The 9112-nt window shown below is 49.4% G+C and overlaps 1 protein-coding gene across 3 annotated transcripts in view; it reads left to right on the top strand.

Annotated features, from left to right (window-relative positions):
* Window positions 1–9112, top strand: part of LOC143975807 (receptor-type tyrosine-protein phosphatase kappa-like) — a 228823-nt gene that overhangs the window by 1132 nt on the left and 218579 nt on the right. The gene's annotated exons all lie outside the window — the stretch shown is intronic.

Genomic DNA, 9112 nt, shown 5'->3' with positions numbered 1-9112 from the left:
GTCCTCTGCAGTGGGCTTCAGGTGACCATCTTGGAGAAACAGGTGCCTAGTATTTTATTACCAGGGGTCTTCAAAAAGTTTCCACATTGTTTTATATTTAATAGAGTTAATAAAAGTGTGGACATTTTTTGAAGAACCCTAGTATATATATATAATATTATTCATGTTGGATTTTAACAGAGTTCCGCCAGCTCTTTTTGGACTTATTTGCAGTTTGAGTGTAAGGTACCTAGTCAAGGCCGAGTCGACAAGAGGGCTGCCCTTATACTTCTTGTCCTGTTTCCCCTGGGGATGATGACAGGGTATTACAGGGCATGGAGTGGCACAGGTGCCTGTAGGAGATCTGGTTCGAAATACCTTTGTAACAGATCCGAAGCTGAAGCAGGCCAGCTGGCAGCAGGCAGATACTGGATTTTTAGATGCGTAGTCAGATGGGCTTTTAGATGCGTAGTACAATTGGGCAGTAGGAGTACAGAGTCAGGAACCAGGAGCAGAGTTAGAGCCAGGCCAAGGTCAGCGTCGGGTGCAGTGGCGGCTTGCGGTTTTTTCTTTTGGCTTTTGGGGGGGGGGGCGACGAACAGCTCCCCCCCACCCCTCCAGTCTGGCAGACATTCCTTTGAATATGAGCACTCCTTTGAGCATGGGCATTCCTTTGAATATGAGCACTCCTTTGAACACGGGCATTCCTTTGAACATGAGCACTCCTTTGAGCATGGACATTCCTTTGAACATGAGCACTCCTTTGAACACGGGCATTCCTTTGAACATGAACACTCCTTTGATCACGGACATTCCTTTGAACATGAGCATCCCTTTGAGCACGGACATTCTTTTGAACATGAGCACTCCTTTGAGCACAGACATTCCTTTGAACATGAGCACTCCTTCGAGCATGGGCAGTCCTATTAACATGAGCATTCCTTACAACACAGGCATTCCTTTGAACATGAGCATCCCTTTGAGCATGGACTTCCTTTGAACATGAGCACTCCTTTGAGCATGGACATTCCTTTGAACATGAGCACTCCTTTGAGCACGTGCATTCTCTTGAACATGGGCATTCCTTAGAACACATGCATTCCTTTGAACATGAGCATCCATTTGAGCAATGGACGTTCCTTTGAACATGAGCACTTCCTTGAGCATGGGCACTCCTTTGAACATGGCCACTCCTTTGAGCATGCACATTCCTTTGAACATGCGCATTTCTTTTGAGCGTGGGCATTCTTTTGAGCACAGGCATTTCTTTGAAAACAAGCATTCCTTTGAGCATGGGCAGTCCTTTGAACATGGGCATTCCTCTGAACATGACCACTCCTTTGAGCATGTTAATTCCTTTGAACATGAGCAATCCTTTGAACATGGACATTCCTTTGAACAAGAGCACCTCCTTTGAGTATGTACATTCCTTTGAACATGAGCATTCTTTAGAACACGGGGGTTCCTTTGAACATGAGCATTCCTTTGAGCACAGTCTTGAGCATGGCTTTCCTGACATTAGGGCATGGAATGAGCCCTTGATCAGCTTTGGTGGTCCACCAATAAGGACGTATGAGTGGTGTACATTTGCTTGTTATAATGAGCATACTAGCGCCTTATGAAATACTCACCTTAGATCAAAGCCCCCGTAGTGGTCCCCATACACAGCTCCAGCCAGCAACATCGCTCCCTGAGTTACTACCGGGTACCGTGGGCTCTGCGATTGGCCAGAGCCACGATTACGTCACTCCAGCGCATGCGTGCAGGAGCTGCAGGTAATGGCACACTAGCTGAAGCAATGCCAGGAACGTGCCATTGCTTCAGTGCACGTGTGCCGATACAGGGGATATCTCCCAAACCGTGCAGGTTTAGGAGATATCTGGGGTAGTTACAGGTAAGCCTATCGGTAACAAAAAGTGGTCTTAAGAGAAGCTAAAAATGTTTGTGCAGGAATAGGTGGGAGGAAACCTTCTAATGGGGATCGCTATTCTAGTGACAACCAATCTAATAGGGGACACGATCATCAATACCATAATTCAGTCAATCATTTGATGCAAATAATGTGATCAGATTGAACAAAAATCACAAACCAAAAATTAATTTGGTTTAATGAGCTCTTCATTTTTTTATTTTTTTTTCTTGCCAGTCGTTTCTGCTCAATCGAACAATATATGTGTGTAAGTCAGAGAATTGATTGAATAAATGATACTTTTGAAATAAATAGTTTCTAATAGATCTGATTTCCCATCAATATTTTTAGTTGATCGCAAAATGCGGAACAACACCATGTTTGTTGCGTTCTTGGATAAATCATTTGATAACCAATCACTTGTTTGCAATTACTTTATTCTAGATTAGTAACAAATCACTATATGGAGAGAAATCTACCTGCTTTGGAGAGATTTCCTTTTACTTCTTGTTGTGTCTTCAAGGGAAATCTCCTTGATTGGACAGTAAAACATTAAAAAAAAGAAGAACAACTTCTTAAAGTGGAGGGCCACCCTGAAAAAAAAAAATACATTAAAAAGTTGAAAAAAATCATAAAAAAACAAAAAACAAAACTGAAAATTTATTTTTGGGTCCCCCGCCTGTGGTCCTGGTGGCTCCTTCCCCCTGCCAAGGGAAGCCTTTTGCTATGGGGGCACTCGTGCCCGCTCCCGATCCACACTTTGTGTGTCCATTCACACACAGACTGTGGCTCAGCCTCACCCCTGCTTGCTTCTCATTGGCTCACTGTCTGTGATTGACAGCAGAAGGGGCCATTGACTCCTACTGCTGTGTGAGCCAATGAGGAGAGAGAGACCCAGGAAAGCCACTGCTCTCATTTATATCGCTGGATGGAGATGAAGCTCATATAAGTATAGGAGTGGTGGGTGGGGGGGGGGGAGCTGCACCCAGGTTTTTTACCTTAATGCATAGAATGTATTAAGGCAGTGGTTCTCAACTCCTGTCCTCGGGACCCACTAACAGGCCAGATTTTAAGTATTACCTTGGGGGGAGATGCAGACTAGAATACGGCAATCACTGAGCAGCAAATTATATCACCTGTGATGTATTTCAGTTATCTTGCAAACCTGGCCTGTTATTGGGTCCTGAGGACCAGAGATGATGACCACTGCATTAAGGCCGCGTACACACGCGGGGACTGTTCGCCCAACTTTGTCCGCTGAACAGTGTTTCGGCAAACAGTCCGCTCGTGTGTGGGCTTTCAGCGGACAGTTTCAGCGAACAGTCCGCTGAACAAGGTTTTTCGGAAATTCCGAAAAACTGTCCGCTGAAACCTTGTTTCAGCGAACAGTCCCCTCGTGTGTAGGCTTGTTCGTCAAACTAAGTTCCGCGCATGCTCAGAAAGGATTTACACGCCGAAGGTTATAATGCAGTGTATAGGACGTCGTATTTTTCGTCCCGTCGTACGTGCCGTTCACGTCATCGCGCACGGTTTCAGCAAACTGTTCGTCCGTCGTGTGTGGCCATGTCCGTCCATGCTAATTTTGAGCGGACTGTTTGCCGAAACTGTTTGACGGACAAAGTTGGGCGAACAGTCCCCGCGTGTGTACGCGGCCTTAGATTTAAAAAAAAACTAGAGCCTTTAGAACCTTTGAGATATGCAACAACCACGTCTAAGCCCTTGTACACACGGTCGGACATTCCGACAACCAAATCTGTCGGATTTAGTCCGTCAGATTTTGTCCGAAACTGTTGCATACACACGGTCGGACAAAGTTGTCGGAAAATCCAATCGTTCAGAACGTGATGACGTTATTTCGTTACGACGGGACTACGTTCAGGCTAGCAGCCAATAGCTTTGATGTAGGAATTTGATCTGAGCATGCGTGGCACTTTGTCCGATCGGAATTCTCTACACATGATCGTATTAGGTCCGATCGGAGCATTTTGTCGGGAAAATTGTATCGGATACTCTCCGACGGAAACAGTCCGATGGAGACTCCGACCGTGTGTACAAGGGCTTAGGATGAAGCTCCCAATTCAGTAAATCTAGGAACATTGCAGGGCTGCCTGACATTGGAGCTCAATTTGTTTTGGAGTTCAATGACATTGGAGTGCAGACTTCTAGAAAGGGCAGCGAGTCGTTTACTGCAGTGGTCCTCAACCTCGGTCCTCACGCACCCCCCAACGGGCCATGTTTTCAGGTTTTCCTTTAATGTGCACAGATGCTTTAAATCAATATCAATGACATGGCATTAATAAGAGCTATATTATCTTAGGGAAGTTCCCAAAACTTCCCTAAGAAAACATGGCCCTCTGACGGTGAGGGTACTTGAGGATTGAGGTTGAGAACCACTGGTTTACCCTTCAAGCTCGCCATGTCCTGTGTTGACCATTAAGACCACCCTTTAAACGTGTGGGTTAGGTGTAGCGTTGTGTGGCGGGTAGTGAACACACAGATTCCATGGTTGGCATTAACAATATATTGTAGAGAAGTTCAGCAAGTGCAACAGGCTCAGCGGGGAGTACACCCGACTGGAACCACTTACTACAGATACAGCGGTGGACCAGCAATATGCGGAATGAAAGATGTCGACAGCACATGCCATAAGGCGCAGAGTGTGGCCTGGCTGGACGACACCCAAAAAAAAAAAAAAAAAAAAGGTTCCTGGGAGTTAGACGTAGTCCCTGCACTATCCCTACTCATCCGTAACCTTACCCTATCTCTAAGTAATGTCCCTGTCAGACGGGGATTCTTCCCCTACGCCAGCTATTCGCACAAAGCACGCCAAACCTGGGAGCTGGAGTTCTAAATAGATTCTACCTGACTCAAGATGGCTGTCAGAGTCACATAAGGGGGCCAACATCCAATCGCATAGCCCTCTCCCTGTGACAAAGGAAATCATAGTTCCTGTCTACTTCCTCCCCCATCTTAACCACTTGATGCTGACCCCAAATACACGGGCCCGCTAGACTGAGCTTTTTTCCATGGGGGGGGGGGGTGGCATATATGTATATCTCCCTTTGTGCTGGGAGTGCCCCGCACCTCGCGCTCCAAGAACAGAGACCAGGGTCTCACTAAGAGCCCCAGGCCCTGTAATAACAATCGGGACCCAAAACTTCCGATTCCGGGTAACCTGATCACTGTGATAGCCTCCGGTTGGCTACCACAGTGAGCAGTCACTGTGACATTCGCCCCCCATTACAGAGAGAAAATCAAAGTGTGTCTAAAAATAATAATAATTAAAAAAAATAAAAAATACAAAAAAAATACCTAAATCAAGGTTTGACCTACAGTAGGTGCTGCCGATATTGTGTTTCCAGCACGATGGGATCACGCTGGAAATCACCGCTGCGAGCTGTGCTTCTCGCGCTCGCCGCCCACACAAAATGCCGTGCATCCATAGGAATTTATTGGGGGCGGCGAGCGGGAGGAGCAGCATAGCTCGGCGCTGGCTCTCGCGACGGGGCTTGCGGGTGTCAATCTTGCCGCTAACAGCAGCGAGATTGACACAATATCAGTGGCACCCACTGTAGGTCAGTACCAGGGTTAGTATTTGGGTCAAGGTCAGGGTCAAAGGTTGTAGTTAGGACAATAGAAAAAACGCAAAATGCGCACTATTTATTTTGGGCTGTACTACAGGTGCAAACAACATCTAACATACACATATGTGGTATCACTGCGATCGTCAGGAGCAGGAGAATTTCTTTTGGGTTGTTCTTTGGTGGAAGGTTATAGTAGTAGTAAGTGGGTCTCTGGTGGCTATGTGGTGTCTCTGGCTGCACTCTTGAGAGAGTGGGTTGAGAGAGAGAGTGGCGGGTGAGAGAGAGAAGGGATGAAAGAGAAAGTGGCGGGTGAGTGAAAGAAGGGATGAGAGAGAGAGTGGTGGGTGAGAGAGAGAAGGGATGAGAGAGAGAGTGGCGGGTGAGAGAGAGAAGGGATGGGAGAGAGAGTGGCGGGTGAGAGAGAGAGAAGGGACGAGAGAGAAAGTGGTGGGTGAGAGAGAGAAGGGATGAGAGAGAGAGTGGCGGGTGAGTGAAAGAAGGGATGAAAGAGAGAGTGGCGGGTGAGTGAAAGAAGGGATGAGAGAGAGAGTGGCGGGTGAGAGAGAGAAAAGGGATGAGAGAGAGAGTGGCGGGTGAGAGAGAGAGAAGGGATGAGAGAGAGAGTGGCGGGTGAGTGAAAGAAGGGATGAAAGAGAGAGTGGCGGGTGAGTGAAAGAAGGGATGAGAGAGAGAGTGGCGGGTGAGAGAGAGAAGGGACGAGAGAGAAAGTGGTGGGTGAGAGAGAGAGTGGCGGGTGAGTGAAAGAAGGGATGAAAGAGAGAGTGGCGGGTGAGTGAAAGAAGGGATGAGAGAGAGAGTGGCGGGTGAGAGAGAGAAAAGGGATGAGAGAGAGAGTGGCGGGTGAGAGAGAGAGAAGGGATGAGAGAGAGAGTGGCGGGTGAGTGAAAGAAGGGATGAAAGAGAGAGTGGCGGGTGAGTGAAAGAAGGGATGAGAGAGAGAGTGGCGGGTGAGAGAGAGAAGGGACGAGAGAGAAAGTGGTGGGTGAGAGAGAGAGTGGCGGGTGAGTGAAAGAAGGGATGAAAGAGAGAGTGGCGGGTGAGAGAGAGAAGGGATGAGAGAGAAAGTGGCGGGAGAGAGAAAGGATGAGAGAGAAAGTGGCAGGTGAGTGAAAGAAGGGATGAGAGAGAGAGTGGCGGGTGAGAGAGAGAAGGGACGAGAGAGAAAGTGGTGGGTGAGAGAGAGAGTGGCGGGTGAGTGAAAGAAGGGATGAAAGAGAGAGTGGCGGGTGAGTGAAAGAAGGGATGAGAGAGAAAGTGGTGGGTGAGTGAGAGAAGGGATGAGAGAGAGAGTGGCGGGTGAGTGAAAGAAGGGATGAAAGAGAGAGTGGTGGGTGAGTGAAAGAAGGGATGAGAGAGAAAGTTGCGGGTGAGAGAGAGAAGGGATGAGAGAGAGAGTGGCGGGTGAGAGAAAGAAGGGATGAGAGAGAAATTGGCGGGTGAGAGAGAGAAGGGATGAGAGAGAGAGTGGCGGGTGAGAGAGAGAAGGGATGAGAGAAAAAGTGGTGGGTGAGAGAGAAGGGATGAGAGAGAAAGTGGCGGGTGAAAGAGAGAAGGGATGAGAGAGAGTGGCGGGTGAAAGAGAGAAGGGATGAGAGAGAGTGGTGGGTGAGAGAGAGAAAGGATGAGAGAGAAAGTGGTGGGTGAGAGAGAGAAGGTATGAGAGAGAGAGAGTGGTGGGTGAGAGAGAGAAGGTATGAGAGAGAAAGTGGCTGGTGAGTGAAAGAAGGGATGAGAGAGAGAGTGGTGGGTGAGAGAGAGAAGGGATGAGAGAGAGAGTGGCGGGTGAGAGAGAGAAGGGATGAGAGAGAGAGTGGCGGGTGAGAGAGAGAAAGGATGAGAGAGAAAGTGGTGGGTGAGAGAGAGAAGGGATGAGAGAGAGAGTGGTGGGTGGGAGAGAGAAGGGATGAGAGAGAGAGTGGCGGGTGAGAGAGAGAAGGGATGAGAGAGAGAGTGGTGGGTGAGTGAGAGAGAAGGGATGAGAGAGAGAGTGGCGGGTGAGAGAAAGAAGGGATGAGAGAGAGTGGTGGGTGAGAGAAAGAAGGGATGAGAGAGAGAGTGGTGGGTGAGAGAAAGAAGGGATGAGAGAGAGTGGTGGGTGAGTGAAGGAAGGAATGAGAGAGAGAGTGGCGGGTGAGAGAGAGAAGGGATAAGAGAGAGAGTAGCGGGTGAGAGAGAGTGGCGGGTGAGAGAGAGAGGGATGAGAGAGAGAGTGTCGGGTAAGTGAAAGAAGGGATGGGAGAGAGAGTGGCGGGTGAGATAGAGTTGCGGGTAAGAGAGAGAAGGGATGAGAGAGAGAGTGGTGGGTGAGTGAGAGAAGGGATGGGAGAGAGAGTGGCGGGTGAGAGAGAGAGAAGGGATGAGAGAGAGAGTGGCGGTGAGTGAGAGAAGGGATGGGAGAGAGAGTGGCGGGTGAGATAGAGTTGCGGGTAAGAGAGAGAAGGGATGAGAGAGAGAGTGGTGGGTGAGTGAGAGAAGGGATGGGAGAGAGAGTGGCGGGTGAGAGAGAGAGAAGGGATGAGAGAGAGTGGCGGGTGAAAGAGAGAAGGGATGAGAGAGAGTGGCGGGTGAGAGAGAGAAAGGATGAGAGAGAGAGTGGCGGGTGAGATAGAGTTGCGGGTAAGAGAGAGAAGGGATGAGAGAGAGAGTGGTGGGTGAGTGAGAGAAGGGATGGGAGAGAGAGTGGCGGGTGAGAGAGAGAGAAGGGATGAGAGAGAGAGTGGCGGGTGAGTGAGAGAAGGGATGAGAGAGAGAGTGGCGGGTGAGAGAGAGAAGGGATGAGAGAGAGAGTGGCGGGTGAGAGAGAGAAAGGATGAGAGAGAAAGTGGTGGGTGAGAGAGAGAAGGGATGAGAGAGAGAGTGGTGGGTGGGAGAGAGAAGGGATGAGAGAGAGAGTGGCGGGTGAGAGAGAGAAGGGATGAGAGAGAGAGTGGTGGGTGAGTGAGAGAGAAGGGATGAGAGAGAGAGTGGCGGGTGAGAGAAAGAAGGGATGAGAGAGAGAGTGGTGGGTGAGAGAAAGAAGGGATGAGAGAGAGAGTGGTGGGTGAGAGAAAGAAGGGATGAGAGAGAGTGGTGGGTGAGTGAAGGAAGGAATGAGAGAGAGAGTGGCGGGTGAGAGAGAGAAGGGATGAGAGAGAGAGTAGCGGGTGAGAGAGAGTGGCGGGTGAGAGAGAGAAGGGATGAGAGAGAGAGTGTCGGGTAAGTGAAAGAAGGGATGGGAGAGAGAGTGGCGGGTGAGATAGAGTTGCGGGTAAGAGAGAGAAGGGATGAGAGAGAGAGTGGTGGGTGAGTGAGAGAAGGGATGGGAGAGAGAGTGGCGGGTGAGAGAGAGAGAAGGGATGAGAGAGAGAGTGGCGGGTGAGTGAGAGAAGGGATGGGAGAGAGAGTGGCGGGTGAGATAGAGTTGCGGGTAAGAGAGAGAAGGGATGAGAGAGAGAGTGGTGGGTGAGTGAGAGAAGGGATGGGAGAGAGAGTGGCGGGTGAGTGAGAGAAGGGATGAGAGAGAGAGTGGCGGGTGAGTGAGAGAAGGGATGGGAGAGAGAGTGGCGGGTGAGATAGAGTTGCGGGTAAGAGAGAGAAGGGATGAGAGAGAGAGTGGTGGGTGAGTGAGAGAAGGGATGGG

This window comes from Lithobates pipiens, unplaced genomic scaffold (assembly GCF_037356315.1).
Source record: "Lithobates pipiens isolate NorthernLeopardFrog02 unplaced genomic scaffold, aLitPip1_a1.2 Scaffold_13, whole genome shotgun sequence".
NCBI lineage: Eukaryota > Metazoa > Chordata > Amphibia > Anura > Ranidae > Lithobates > Lithobates pipiens.
This window is presented reverse-complemented; position numbering and strand designations above follow the sequence as displayed.